The sequence below is a fragment of the Mesoplodon mirus genome, assembly GCF_964341445.2.
Source record: "Mesoplodon mirus genome assembly, chromosome: 19".
Lineage (NCBI taxonomy): Eukaryota > Metazoa > Chordata > Mammalia > Artiodactyla > Ziphiidae > Mesoplodon > Mesoplodon mirus.
The window spans coordinates 24,821,403-24,834,869 of record NC_138995.1 but is presented as its reverse complement, the minus strand read 5'-3'; positions in this window follow the sequence as shown (position 1 = coordinate 24,834,869).

The following is a 13,467-nucleotide window of genomic DNA, read 5'->3' as shown; positions in this document are numbered from 1 at the left end:
GCATTGAATCTGTAGATTGATTTGGGTAGTAGAGTCATTTTCACAATGGTGATTCTTCCAATCCAAGAACATGGTATATCTCTCCATCTATTTGTGTCATCTTTAATTTCTTTCATCAGTGTCTTATAATTTTCTGCATACAGGTCTTTTGTCTCCTTAGGTAGGTTTATTCCTAGATATTTTTATTCTTTTTGTTGCAGTGGTAAATGGGAGTCTTTTCTTGATTTCACTTTCAGATTTTTCATCATTAATATATAAGAATGCCAGAGATTTCTGTGCATTAATTTTGTATCCTGCTACTTTACCCAATTCATTGATTAGCTCTATTAGTTTTCTGGTAGCATCTTTAGGATTCTCTATGTATAGTATCATGTCATCTGCAAACAGTGACAGCTTTACTTCTTCTTTTCCGATTTGGATTCCTTTTATTTCCTTATCTTCTCTGATTGCTGTGGCTAAAACTTCCAAAACTATGTTGAATAAGAGCGGTGAGAGTGGGCAACCTTGTCTTGTTCCTGATTTTAGTGGAAATGGTTTCAGTTTTTCACCATTGAGGATGATGTTGGCTGTGGGTTTGTCATATATGGCCTTTATTATGTTGAGGAAAGTTCCCTCTATGCCTACTTTCTGCAGGGTTTTTATCATAAATGGGTGTTGAGTTTTGTCAAAAGCTTTCTCTGCATCTATTGAGATGATCATATGGTTTTTCTCCTTCAATTTGTTAATATGGTGTATCATGTTGATTGATTTGCGTATATTGAAGAATCCTTGCATTCCTGGAATAAACCCCACTTGATCATGGTGTATGATTCTTTTAATGTGCTGTTGCATTCTGTTTGCTAGTATTTTGTTGAGGATTTTTGCATCTATCTTCATCAATGATATTGGCCTGTAGTTTTCTTTCTTTGTGACATCCTTGTCTGGCTTTGGTATCAAGGTGATGGTGGACTTGTAGAATGAGTTTGGGAGTGTTCCTCCCTCTGCTATATTTTGATAGATTTTGAGAAGAATAGGTGTTAGCTCTTCTCTAAATGTTTGATAGAATTCGCCTGTGAAGCCATCTGGTCCTGGGGTTTTGTTTGTTGTAAGATTTTTTATCACAGTTTCAATTCAGTGCTTGTGATTAGTTAGTCTCTTCATACTTTCTGTTTCTTCCTGATTCAGTCTTGGTAGGTTGTGCATTTCTAAGAATTTGTCCATTTCTTCCAGGTTGTCCATTTTATTGCCGTAGAGTTGCTTGTAGTAATCTCTCATGATCTTTTGTATTTCTGCAGTGTCAGTTGTTACTTCTCCTTTTTCATTTCTAATTCTATTGATTTGAGTCTTCTCACTTTTTTTCTTGATGAGTCTGGCTAATGGTTTATCAATTTTGTTTATCTTCTCAAAGAACCAACTTTTAGTTTTATTGATCTTTGCTATCATTTTCAAGTTGTTTCTCAGAAGAATGGCAGAAACAAAATGGATGTAGATTTTTTAAATTCTTCATAAATATTGTGATTTTTTACCAAATATTTTCATTGCCAGAAGTGATAAATAAGAGCATCCTTTTACTCTACCTTTGTCAGTATTGGTTATTCTCATTCATTTATTTTATTATTGTGGTTATTGTTAATCAGATAGATATAAATACCATCATTAATAGTTATTTTGCACCTTCTTCATAAGTTTCTCAGTCCTGTCAGTCAGTTGTCCTTTCTTCTCCTTTGGCATGTCTACTACAAAAGAGTTGAAGATTTTTATTATTGATATAGTTCAAGGTTTAATCTTATGAATAGACTATTTTTCCTTTTTCTGTGTTTTAATATTTACACCGATCTTGGACTCTGAACCAACTCACCTAACTTCCTGATAAATCTACACCATAAGAAAAGTATAACTGATTTTCAGTTAATAAGGAACCGATCACACTGCATTTTGATATTCTATGTTGATCACTTTCTGTTTTCCCACTTGCTGTCTTCTTATAACTGAGTAGAAAATTAAAAAGGAAAGTTATTCATTATATCCATAAATACATTAAGTGGAAGTAGGGACATACTTATCAGCAGAACTAATAAAAGCATTTAAAAGTGAGAGACAAGAGGAAAATTTAAAAATGGTGATGACTGCTTCTCACCTTGGCTTTGGGAAAAGTTTTATAACTGGTTTCTGGAGTCTGTACTACCAATCTCTCCATCCCATCTCTATCCTCCATCCTGGTTAACACCATTACCAGTCTATTTTATAGTCACTTACAAGCTTCTGAACACTGAACACGTACAAAGATGATTACAGCTGTTATTTAAGGAGATTAGAGTACAAACTATTGATACCTAGGGCCCTCCATCATCTAACTGATACCCACTTGGATTTTTATTCTTGTGTCTGTTTTCTCTACTAAGTGAACACTGTACAAAATAGGCTCATGGCTTTTCATGGCTACACTCTTCTCTTTGCCAGGTGTGTGTCTTGTTCTGGTTTTTCCCCTGGCCTTCTGATGTGCTCTCCTTCCATATTTATGTACAAACCATTCTTGTTCTTAAAAATCCAGCATGAAACCCTATCATGGTCTTCCTATCCACTTACCTTTATTGAATGCAATCTTCCCTTTACTTTTGGTTTAATATCACTTCAGATATATTCATCCCAATTTGTAAAATAAGAAGTAAGTCATAAATTGCTAAGAAGCTTATCAGCTCTGGGAGTACCTCAGGCCTAATAATCAGGTTACCAGATTCTTTTTGGGAGAAGTCGTGGCTGATATTTCTTCTTCCCACTATGGCACCAGGGGTGGAGAAGAAAGACAACCTCTTAGGCACAAAATGGTGAGGACCCCACATGGGTTCTCCTGAAACTGTATTAATTGTGCAAGATGTTTTCTCACTTCAGAATGTAAAAATTGAAGTTAAAAAAGAGAAACTGATTCAAGAAGCACTAGTTAAGCCTCTACTATGTTCCAAACAGGTTGTTAGGCTCTGATTACACAGTAGAGAGCAAAGATCGTATATACATTAGGGAGAATATATATATAAACAAGATAGTCACAGGACTGTTTTTGATAATGATATGTGATACAGAAGAAATAAAACAATGTGGTGTGATAGTGACTGATATTATATAGTTAGGGACGATTTCAATGAGGAAAGTGGCTGTTGAGCTATGACGCACATGACAAGAAGACTACAGCCAGGGGAAGGTCCGAGATTGCGGCAGGGGAGAGGTAGTGTTCCCAGCAGGAGACAGTATAAGTATAGAGGCCTTGAGGTGAGAGCATGCTTGGTAATAAAGGGTAAGAAAGGAGAGCAGTGTGGATGAATATGCATGAGCATGGGTTGGGTTCTAGAAGGTATGTAAGAGATAGACAGAAGCTGGATATTATAAAGTGTTTGTGGCTATGAGAAAAATAAATTTTGTTGATATTCTAACAATAATGAGAAGCCACTAGAGTATTAAACAATAGCATACTGTGACTATTCTTTTTCTTTTTTTAAGTAATTTTTTCTCCTCCGATTCTTATTTTCCAGCTTTGCCAGCACAGGCACTTTGTGACTGTAGATGTGACTCATCATAATATCTCTCCCTTCCTCCCTTTCTCTCTCTCTCTCCCTCTCTCCTTCCCTCTCTCCAACCACCACCCCCAATCCCTCCATCACTTTTTAAAACATTTTAACAGGGTTGCATAGCTGACTCTGGGTTGGAAATTAGCATAAAATGGGCTTTTTAAGGAATGCTCTTGGTATCTACACCTTTGGAATAGAGGAGAAGGAAGGAAGATTGGGCAGAGGAAAGTGTTGAACAGTAGTGCCATTCTCAAAAAAAGCATCATGCGTCATTTGACTCCATGGGAGCTCTAAAAATGGGATGGCCCTATCAGCAGCTTTTCCTGCAACTTGGAAAATAAATTTGGGGTGGCATGCTACATCATTAACTCCATTCACTTAATCTTTGTATATTTCTCACATATGACAGCTGCTTCTCAAATTAGCTATCAAACCACCTCTAATTCTCCATGAGATAGGCAGATAATAACTCACCAAAGACATTCACACTTCTAATGCAAGGAACCTGTGAATATGTTAATTTACATGGGAAAATGGACTTTTCAAATGTAATTAAATTAAGGATCTTGAGTTGGAGAGATGATCCTGATGAATACAATGTATTACACATGTCCTTATAAGTAAAGGAAGGAAGTAGGAGATTCAGGATCAGAAAAGGAGATGTAACCACAGAAATAAGGGCAAGAATGATGCCCCTGCTGGCTTTCAAGATGGAAGGGGGCTGTTAGCCAAGGAATATAGTCAATCTCTAGAAACTGAAAAAGGCAACCAAATGGACTTTTCCCCAGAGGCTGTATAAAGGAATGCAGCCCAGTCAACACCTTGATTTTAGTTCCCTGAGATCCATTTTGGACTTCTGAATATAGTTGTATTGTTTTAAGCCACTAAATTTGTGGTGATTTTTTACAATACCAATAGGCAACTAATATACTCCTCAAGCCCAACTTTTCAACTGTTGAGGCTTTCTTTCCATCATCCCTAATCTCTATTCATTCTTCTCATTATGGATTCTCTGAGTTTCAGTCTAAATCAACCCTGTTTACTCATTTGAACAAGATATCCAACTTTGTTCTTGGGCCTTTGAAAAACAGATGAAGAGAGGATAAGCTGTTTGGTGGGAGATTTATCGAAATCTCACAACATTCATGCAGTTAACTCACATGTGTGAACTTCATCCATCATGTATATTGTGGGGAAAAATTAAGTTAATGAAAGAGTTACTTAGTACATTTATTCATTCAAGATAAATTCATTATGGTTTACTGTGTTTTACAGTATTTTATTGTTAGCTGAATACAGGCAATGAGGATATAATACTAAGGCAAAATGAGACACAGTTACAGCCTTAGTATTATAGGAGAAACCAAAAATCGTTCCAGTAAACGTTATATTACAAGAATAATAAATAGTACAGGTAGAAGTAGATCATGCTATGAATATCAATAATAAGTGATTTGTCAGAAAGAACAGGACAACTTGGAAGAGGAAGTGAGGACTGAATAAAGATCTGAAGGAAAATGAGGAGTTAGGCAGGTAATGAGAAATAAAAGAATTTTCCAGGGAGGGGGCATGTTAAGGATTCTGACTTTTATTCTGATGCTGCTAGGAAAATATTGATATCTTTTAAATAGGGAAAGGAGCATAATTTACATGAGTTTTGAGAAGCTCATTTTAGTTTAGCTAGAAGGGTCAGGATAATAAGAGGAGACTAATTAGAAGAGAACCTTAAAATTTAAAAAGTACATTATCATAATTGTACCAGGGTAGTGTTGATGTTAGGGAAGGTAGGAGGAAGCTGACAGGTTAAATACATATTTACAAGATTTGGTGGCAGAGAGAGGGTAACCAGCACTATATTTACTCAGTTTACTCTTTTAAATTCCCTCTCCTGTCTTTGCCACTCTCCTCTTTTTCCACAGGTCAGCCCTAGTGGCTCCCTAGTCTTTGGCTTTTGATTGGGTCTAGCTAATAGTGAGAATCGACAGGAAAACAATGGATGTAAGACAGTGAGGTAAGGCTGCAATAAGTCTTCTACATAGGCACCTTCAAGTTTAGAACTTTCAAAGATGCAAGCATGCGTTTGCATGTCCGGTCACATTAGTTCACATGTCTGGTGTACATTGTCATGTGCGTGCATCCTCTACAAGTAGTTGTGCTTTTGTGTACTTTACTGTACAGTACTGTACAGAGTACAGTAGCACAGTATCTTTATTTCAAGCCCAGCATGTCTGGAAGCAAGTGTAAAAGGAGCGGTGATGTAGCTGGTACTGCTAAGAAGCGCCAAGCAATAACGATGGAAACAAAAGTGAAAGTAATTGAGAGAATGGAGCGAGGTGAAAAGATGGTAGATGTCACTCATTCTTATAACGTGAATCGTTCAACCATCGGCACAATTCTAAAGAACAAGGACAAGCTCATGGAACATGTGAACTTGGCTGTGCTGATGATGTTGACAATAATATCAAAGAAGTGTGGAAAAGTGATGGAGGAGATGGAGAAACTTCTCAGTGTGTGGATGTAGGATCAGCATCAGCGTCAAGTCCCGCTCAGTTTAATGTTGATTCAAGAGAAAGCTAAATGCCTTTACGAAGACTTGAAGAAGAAACACAGCAAAGAATCAGAGGGTGCATCTTTTAATGCCAGCCATGGCTGGTTTCATCGGTTCAAAGCTAGAACCAACTTTCAGAACGTAAAAGTAAGTGGCCAGGCAGCGAGTGCACATATGGTAGCTGCCTGGGAATTTCCTAAAACACTTCAAGAAATTATTGATGAAAGCACGTATTTACCTGAGCAGGTTTTAAATGTGGATGGGACAGGACTGTACTGAACGAGTATACCAGACTGAAGTTACATCAGTAAGGAGGAAAAGTTGATGCCAGGCCATAAAGCAGCAAAGGATAGGATAACTCTGTTGTTTGGTGGCAATGCTTCCAGGGATATGAAGCTAAAGCCTCTCTTAGTTTATCATTCGGTGAAACCAAGAGCCTTTAAAAACATAGCCAAGGACTCTCTTCCTGTTGTGTGGAAGAATAACCCCAAAGCCTGGGTTACACGGGCCATTTTCCAGTACTGGTTTTTCCACCACTTTATCCCAGAGGTAGAGAAATATTGCTTGGAGAAAGGGTCCCATTCAACATTGTTTTGCTGCTCAACAGTGCTCTGGGCCACTCCCCATTCATGGTTGACTTTCATCCCAATGTCAAAGTAGTGCATTTGCCACCGAACACGACTTCGCTCATCCAACCTATGGACCAGGGAGTTACAGCGACTTTCAAGAAATATTATTTATATCACCCTTTCCGTCAGGCAGTAAAGGCAAGTGACGAATTAGGAACAACCTTGCGACAACTTCGGAAAGACTATAACATCTACAAGGCCATAAAAAACATTGACTTTGCTTGGCATGAGGTTATGGCCATCACCATGAATGGGATTTGGAAGAACCTTTGCCCATAGCTTGTTCACAGTTTTCATGGACTTGAGAAGGTGGATGAGGAGTCCAAAGAGGTCTTCAGCAACTTAGTGACCTTCAGCGAGAAGCTGGAGCTAGATCTGCAAGAGGATGACTTCATTGAACTTCTTGCTGTGCAACATGAGGAGCTTACTAATGAAGACTTGATGGAATTGAAGGCCCAGAGAAAAGACAAAGAGAGACAAGAGGAAGAAGAAGAAACTGAAGAACCGAAGAGATTAACGATGCAGGAAATGGCAAGGGGATTTTCTTTATTTGAGGAGGCACTGTTAATTTTTTTTTTTTTTTTTTTAGATGTTGGGGGTAGGAGGTTTTTAATTTATTTATTTATTTTTGCTGTGTTGGGTCTTCATTTCTGTGTGAGGTCTTTCTCTAGTTGTGGCAAGTGGGGGCCACTCTTCATCACGGTGCACAGGCCTCTCACTATCTCGGCCTCTCTTGTTGTGGAGCACAGGCTCCAGACACGCAGGCTCAGTAGTTGTGGCTCATGGACCAAGTTGCTCCGCGGCATGTGGGATCCTCCCAGACCAGGGCTCGAACCCGTGTCCCCTGCATTAGCAGGCAGATTCTTAACCACTGCGCCACCAGGGAAGCCCGGCACTGTTAATTTTTGAGGCACAGGACCCAAACATAGAAAGGTACACAAAGGTTGCAGCAGCCATTCAGGATGCAATCCAGTGCTACTGTGTCATCTATGATGAGAAAAAAAGAGCTACTACCCAGACATCACTGGATCGTTTTTTTCAAGAGGGTAGATAGAATTGAATCCAGCAAGGAACCAGAACCTGTGCCATCAGCGTCAGAGGTGAGTGAAGTTGCAGCTTGCTTTTCATCTCCTATTGCTGACGATCCTTCAGCTCTACCATCTCCTACCTCCTTGCCCTCCTCTAGTCAGTAACTCTTCTTGCCTGTTTGCTTGATGCCAGCCCCTGTATGCCAGCTGTTGTACTGTACTACTGTACTTTTCAAGGTACTGGACTGTAAGATTAAAAATGTTTTATTTTTTGTGTTTGTTTTTTTTTAATGTATTATTTGTGTGAAAAGTATTATAAGCCTATTACTGTACAGTACTATATAGACGATTGTGTTAGTTGGGTACCTAGGCTGACTTTGTTGGACTTACAAACACGTTCTCAGAACAGAACTCATTCGTATGTAGGGGACTTATTGTATTTCTTCCCCTGGCTACCTCCCTGAAGGGTTGGTTGTCTTGGGTGGCTCCCATTCTCAACCAAAATTGCTGCTTCTTTTAAGGCAGCAGATCTACAGGACTCTTGCCTTCTGGATTCCAGTGGCTCTTTTGTGGCAAAGGTGGTAGAGTCCCAGGATATTGTGCTTTTCCTTACAGGAGCCATATATATACACTGTCCACCCTTCATGAAGATTCCCGTAATTAAAATATTTTAGAGTTATTCTAATGAGTGTGCCATCTGTTTACTGCTGGTACCCTGACTGATAGAATGAGTGAGGGAGATTAAATATCAAGAATGACTCATAGGGCTTCCCTGGTGGTGCAGTGGTTGAGAGTCTGCCTGCCAATGCGGGGGACATGGGTTCGAGCCCTGGTCTGGGAGGATCCCGCATGCCGCGGAGTGGCTGGCCCCGTGAGCCACGATTGCTGGGCCTGCGCATCTGGAGCCTGTGCTCCGCAACGAGAGAGGCCGCAATAATGAGAGGCCCGCGCACCGCGATGAGGAGTGGCCCCCACTTGCCGCAACTAGAGAAAGCCCTCGCACAGAAACGAAGACCCAACACAGCCATAAATAAATAAATAAAATTAAAAAAAAAAAGTTAAATACCAAAATAAATTAAAAAATAATTAAAAAAAAAAAAAAGAATGACTCATAGGGTTCTCGCTATGTAAGAGGATTGATCATGGTGCCATTCACTGAATTAGAAATCAAGGAAGGGGATTAGTGTTGAAGAGAAAGATCATGATCCAATCAGTGAATGTGGAGCATGTTGAGTTATGTCTTCCTTTTACACATCCCCGTGGATATGTGACATAGATCATTGGCTATGTAAGACCAAAGCTAGGAAAGGAAGTAGCCTATGAGTTCCTTTTAACTATCAATCATACAGAAAGGATTCTTGGAAGGCAGTGGAGGCAGAGTGCTAGAAGGATGGGGGGATATATAGCGCAGAAACACAATCTCTGTCTTCAGGGAGGTGGTTATTCTCTCTGCCCAACTGAAGTTTCAGTGTCCTCTGACACAGAAATATGTCTGTTTCATCTTTGTGCTTATCTTTCAACAGTATATGTTTGCTTTATTTATATTACTTATGGCATAGAGGTAATCCCCTAACACCATGTCTAACATAAACTAGTTGCTGTGTGTCGTCTGAGTAAATGAATTCTGTATTATATGTGGGTTTTAATTATCCACAATACAAGTGAATGTGGAAGACACAGAGAAAGCGTTCCAAATGACACCCAACAGACTTAGCAACAACTTTCAAAGTGCCTTTCATGTCCTGCTGGAGAACATTAGCTGGCTTTTCTGCCTACACTGCCATTCCAGTCGGAACATCTCATAAAGTCATGGAGACCTAGTCCAAGTTTTTAGTCTTCTGCTGAAAGTTGTCTTTAAAGTTTAAATCCCCTAATTTCACATTAAGAAATTAAATAACAGAGCCTTGGAAATAACTGGTCCACAGATATGCAACGAGTTGCTAGACCATGCAACATTATGAATGTGGATATCTGTACACCTATTCTAGGGCATTATTTTCCACTTGGATTTCTTCTGATCCTTTTTGTTTCTTTTTTAGTTATATAATATAAATAATAATTGTTTATTTTTTTTAGAAAATGAAAAGACAGAAAAACATACCAAAAAAACCCCAAAAGACCCTTAAACACACTAATAAAGTTAACACATTACACGAGACAGAATAATGGATCCCCAAAGATGTTCATGTTCTAATCCTAGGAACCTTTGTTTATGTTACTTATATGGCAAAAGTGACTTTGAAGATGTGATTAGAGTTAAGGACTGTGAGATGAAGACACTGTCCAGTTATCAGGGTGGACTCCATATAATAAGGAGGATCCTTTAAAGTGAGTGAAGGATGCAGAAGAGGAAGTGAGAGTCTGAGAGGGATTTGAAGATGATATGCTCCTGGATTTGAAGATCTCCTCCCTCTTCCGTTGACCAAGGAATGCCAGATGGCCTTTAGAAGCTGAAAAAGGGAAGGAAACAAATTCTCCCTGGAGCCTTCAGGAGAATGACAGACATGCTGACACCTTGATTTCAGCCCATTTCAGACCGATCCCCAGAACTGTAAGATAATAAATTTGTGTTGGTTTAAGCCACTAAATGTGTGGTCATTTGTTATGGCAGTAATAGAACACCCATGCCCCTGTCCAGCATTTTAATCTAATTACAGCAGTCCTTAAAAGTGAGAACATTTCCTGGCTGCAGAGAAACAGAGAACTGTTTTGGGAAGTACAAAAAGCTACTGTTTAATATCTTGGTGTATACTTCTCTAATTTTTTTTTAACTACATAAACATTTTCAGAATTAGAAATATGTGTTAATTATTCTTTTGTAAGAAATATTCATTGATGTACATTATTTATGTAACTTTTCCTAATTTGTCATTTTTGTTGAATTTCATTCTACTTCTAGATGTATACATATTTTAATTATCTGTACAAACAAATGAATAATATTAAAATAATTTCTTGACTTTCCAAAAAGTTTATAACAAAATATCCTGGCTATTTTATAAAAGAATTTATAGGGCTTCCCTGGTGGCGCAGTGGTTGAGAGTCCTGCTGCCAATGCAGGGGACACGGGTTCGTGCCCCGGTCTGGGAAGATCCCACATGCTGCGAAGCGGCTGGGCCTGTGAGCCATGGCTGCTGAGCCTGTGCGTCCGGAGCCTGTGCTCTGCAACGGGAGAGGCCACGACAGTGAGAGGCCCGCATACTGCAAAAAAAAAAAAAAAAAAAATGTAATAGCAATAAAATCCCCAAAGGATTTTTTAGGATTAAAAAAATAATTTAGAAAATTGTCATTTTAACAACATGGCTTTTTCTTATTCATTAACTGGGAATATTTCTTCATTTATTTGTCTTCTTTTATATCCCTCAGTAATACTTTATACTTCTTTTTTTAGAAAGGATTTGCACGTTCCTTATTGAATTTTTACAGGATACATTTTATTTTTAGACCTATTATGAATGGTAAATTCTATCCTCCCAGTTATTGTGCTTATGTGAATATAGGAAATGTAATGATTGTTAGCAGCTCCCAAGCTGAAATCCTTTATTCTAAAAGTATTCAGCTGAGCATGTGGATTTTAATCATTATTCCAAATCTTTAAGTAAATATGCTTATATATTTTGCTTAGGCACATGCAAGTAAATATTTCCAAAATTGTTTCTTTCAGTGACAGTAAGAGCAAAAGGTAATGCTGTCTTGTGATATTTGTCAGATATTTATTGTATGTATGTAACACAATTATAGTCAGTGAACAGTAAAGGTTTGTAGTATGACTGAATGTTTTCACCAGTAATTACCAAGGTTACTTTGTATGTTTTGGTACTAAATATCATTTCTAAATTAAAGCAAAAGTACATTTTGAATGCTAGACTAAATGTAGAGGCAAATATCTTATATACTGTAATTTTGATTTACATCAACTTTTTTTTTGTCTATTGATTCATTTGTCAGTACTATAATATGAGGTCCAATCAAGCTAAATGCTTGTAGAATTCATAGAAACTAAAGTTAAGCAATAACCTTGGGTCTAAATCTGAAGAGTCATAAATAGAACTGAATTTATTGCCACACCAGTAATACTAGTATTTCATACTAAAAATGATAACAGTCTCCTCTAGCTGACTTGTATAATAGTACAATATGAAAAGATATAATTTTTATGAAAGTAGTTTTTTTGTGGTCAGCACAGAGATCTTAAAATATGCTACTAATCTAATTGTTATCTTTACTTGATACAACAAGGTATTAAGTGGAAATATATAATTCACACCCACCCACATGTACATATATTGTTTCATCCATAAGAAGATAGTCACAGTTTCACATATATGAGTTACATATATAGTTCTAGCCAGCTTCTCTCACTACTTTCATGAAATTCAGGTTTTAAATACTATTGCATATTACAGTCATATATTCAGTACCATAATATAGCATTTATCTACCAGCCATGATGCTCTCTATTTATTTATTCAAACACATTATTATTGACCAATTTGGGGTTTCAGAACAACATAATGAGCAAAAGAAGATGCTGCTCTTTCCTCAAGGTGTTGGCAACCAAGCTTCTTAGCTTAAAATTAAGTGGCAGGTTGGCACCATTAAGAAAGACAGGAGGAGAAACATATGCTTCAGACTTTTGGGGAATTCTTTACATTTTAAATATAGATAACCTGTTTTTTATATGCACCTTCTTATTTAATAGAAAAATACATGTATATGAATAAAAATATAGACTAAATACAATTTTACTTTTATAGCTCTGTAAGAATGTGTTAAGAATTTTAATGGAGCAGGAAAAATATTTTGTTTTGCTTTAAGTGTAATTTTTTAGGCATTGGGATTATCATGATAAGCAAAAATGAACAATGCACATTTAGATGATTACATTGACATGATATTTCCATTTTTCAATGACCATGAAGAGAAAATTCTTATTATGTTCTGACAACTCCTGAACTGATGGCCTCACCCTCTTGGTGGCCTTAAGGAAGAGAAAAAGGGATTTATTTATAGTAGTAGCTGGTCATGGTTGTTACCATCCCAATTAAATTCCAAATTGTAACTCCACTACCTTGGTTTATTTCTACAGATCAGTGACTGGGTCAATGGGAAGCAGGGAAAAACAAAACAAAACAAAAAATAAATGGAACAAACTAAAAAAACAAACAGTCCTTAATCCCAGAAGATCTGTAATATATATTCTTAGATTTAAATATTCATTCCTGTCCCCAAATCATTCTTATTTTTATTCACACTTCTGACTCTATCAAAGTTTCCAACCACTAGTCCTTCTAGCAGGTTGTAGCAGCTTCCACGGTGGTCCCAAAGTGCTGCCTACATCTAAGTCAAATTGAAGCTGGTATGTGTATCATCTTGTAAAACTATGCATTATAATATACAGAGTGTGTTGCTATCTTGGACTGTTAGGTTCCTGAGAAAAATTTCCTTGATGGTGGTTTTAAAACAAGTTGAGGGCTTCCCTGGTGGCACAGTGGTTAAGAATCCTCCTGCCAATGCAGGGAACGTGGGTTCAAGCCCTGGTCCGGGAAGATCCCACACGTCACGTAGCAACTAAGCCCATGTGCCACAACTACTTAGTCTGCGCTCTAGAGCCCATGAGCCACAACTACTGAGCCCATGTGCTGCAGCTACTGAAGCCCACGTGTCTAGAGCCCGTGCTCCACAACAAGAGAAACTGCTGCAATGAGAAGCCCACGCACTGC